The sequence below is a fragment of the Psammomys obesus genome, unplaced genomic scaffold, assembly GCF_907164565.1.
Source record: "Psammomys obesus unplaced genomic scaffold, mPsaObe1.curated_primary_1811, whole genome shotgun sequence".
NCBI classification, from domain to species: domain Eukaryota; kingdom Metazoa; phylum Chordata; class Mammalia; order Rodentia; family Muridae; genus Psammomys; species Psammomys obesus.
In genome coordinates, this window is record NW_026596039.1 from 22091361 (window position 1) to 22093670 (window position 2310).

General features: G+C 51.3%; 1 protein-coding gene across 3 annotated transcripts in view; it reads left to right on the forward strand.

Annotated features, from left to right (window-relative positions):
* The window catches only part of Uaca (uveal autoantigen with coiled-coil domains and ankyrin repeats), an 87726-nt gene that overhangs the window by 42950 nt on the left and 42466 nt on the right, over window positions 1–2310 (forward strand). The window lies entirely within an intron of this gene.

The following is a 2310-nucleotide window of genomic DNA, read 5'->3' on the forward strand; positions in this document are numbered from 1 at the left end:
TGGTGCTCTGAGGGTGACACCAAAGGCTGTCCTCCAGCTTTCATACACAAGTGCACACATAGGCACCTGCATCCAAGCAAACACACACATGTGGGTACACCTACAATTAAGGAGGAACGCACTTGTTATACTTTACGGTAAGCATTGATGTTCTCAATGATGGGCTGCTGGATTTCAGAGGTGTCTCAGGGTCAAAGCACCGTGGGGAGGAAAGGGTTTATTTCACATATCACAGTCCATCACTGTAGCAGGTCAGGGAAGGAACTCAAGGCAGGAACCTGGAGACAGGAACTGACACAGAGGCCATGGCGGGGTGCTGCTTACTGTCTTGCTTTCTGGCTTGCTCAGCCTGCAGGAACCTAGGACCACCAGCCCAGGCAGCACCCACAGTGAGCTGGGCCCTCCTCCATTAGTCATCAACTGAGAAAATGCACCACTGCTCAATCTGGTGGAAGATTTTCTCAAGTGAGACTCCTTCCTCCAAAAGGACCTTAGCTTGTGTCAAGCTGACCTAAACGTGTGAGCACAGGAAGGCTTGCGCCTGCCAGTGCAGAGTTGCCCCAAGTGTCTGGCTTAGGTGCTTGCCACGGTCCTCAGGCTTTCCTAGCAGAGAGGTGGCTTCGAAAAGGAGTGCAGGGAAGATGAGCTGTGCTTCTGCTGTTAGTGATGCATTGTAGGGCTTTTCTGGTAAGCACCTGATGAGGCCAACACAAGCACACACCACAGTGAGCTGCACAGAGCTTTAACAGCAATGTCAGCTGGCAGACACCCTCACCAGCCCTGTGTTTTAAAAAGTTACAAATTTGTTTATGTCAATCATGTTAATGGTATCTAGACTACTTTTGAATTATTGCTGGGCTGAAAATCATAATATAATGTCAAATCACTCCACTGTAAACTGTAGCATAGAATGATATCATTGTGAAGAGTCTAGTTCCATGTCAGGTATGTCCAGTTGTCCAGAAACCCATTCTGCAGACTGCTCCCAGCCTACAGGACTGAGGCTGAAAGTCTCTGTGTTCATCAGTCACTCCCTCCCCAGCCTTTGGCACTGATGGCTCCTGTATAAACTGCTCCCCTCGGGTGCACAGCAGGTGGGGAGCAGAGGTGGGCCCTGAGCTCCGGTTTGTCTAGCCCTGAAGTTCCTTCCTGTAGCCCATAGGTTTCTGAGGGGCCCAGCAAGGCCCAACCCACGGTGCACGGTCCAGGAGGGGAGGGCCAGGAGAATCCTTTTTTGATTGAAGGTCTGTGGATCCACTCGCAACTAGTTGAGTCACCCCCAGTTTCCGGAGGCGACTCAGGGCAGTACAGATCCTGCCGGGTAAGCAGGGAGTGTGGGGGAGGGGAGGACTCAGAGCCTGGAATTCTTCCCACCCTGAACAAGAACCCAGTGGCTGCCAGACTGCTTATTTCAAAGTCAGTTTCATGGTTTCAAGACAGAGAACAGAGGCTCTGCTGTGTAGTGGAGTTGGAGGGGTCATGGAGGGACCGGTGGGTGTAGGGTGTAACACCGGGGACTGCAGCTGGAAGAAGGGATCCTCATACCAGTGAGGGGGGTGGGGTGGGGTGGAGCAGTAGGCAGCGTGCTCAGATGCGGGGTCTGTGAGGCCTCTGGGATGTGACATTCTGAGAGAGACCCGAGTGGAAGCTAGGAAATAGCCTTCCGGGTCCAGGGGCAGCAAAAGTCAGGGCTTTGCTAAGGTTGGGTGGGAATAGGGCTGGATTTTGACATCTGAGTAGTCATCTGCAAGGGGCACACATCTCCTGAGCTGAGAGCCGAGTCTCTCCATGCTCCCTCTTTTTTATTTTCTCTGCTTTTGCTGTCGCGTTTCTAGAAAGAATATGGGTGCTTTTTTACCGAAAAGGCCAGGGCCTGGGTTCTGGCCCAGATCTTCCTTGAAGAAGAGTGAATAGGCTGGGTGGAGTCTCTGGGGTCAAGTGACCCTTTGGTTTCTCTCGTTGCCTGGGAGGAAAGCACCCCATTGTTTCCAAAAGAATTCATCAGGGTGTGTGACTATATGTGCTTTATAATTAGAATAGGGGCCTCCTGGTTTGCGTTGCAGCTGGAGGGAACCGGCTCCTCGGAATTCTTGCAGCCTTTTCAACAGGCAGCACGAGCTCTGGTGGCACGGTCACCTCCTTCCTCTAAGCCGAGGATGGAATGTGTCACATTCCCAAGAAACAATTTTCTTCAATAGGTCTTTTTAGAGGATCTATAAATTAGTCTCATGGTGTTGTGGTATGTAGAACACAGTAAACACAGACACACACACACACACACACACACACACACACACACACACACACACA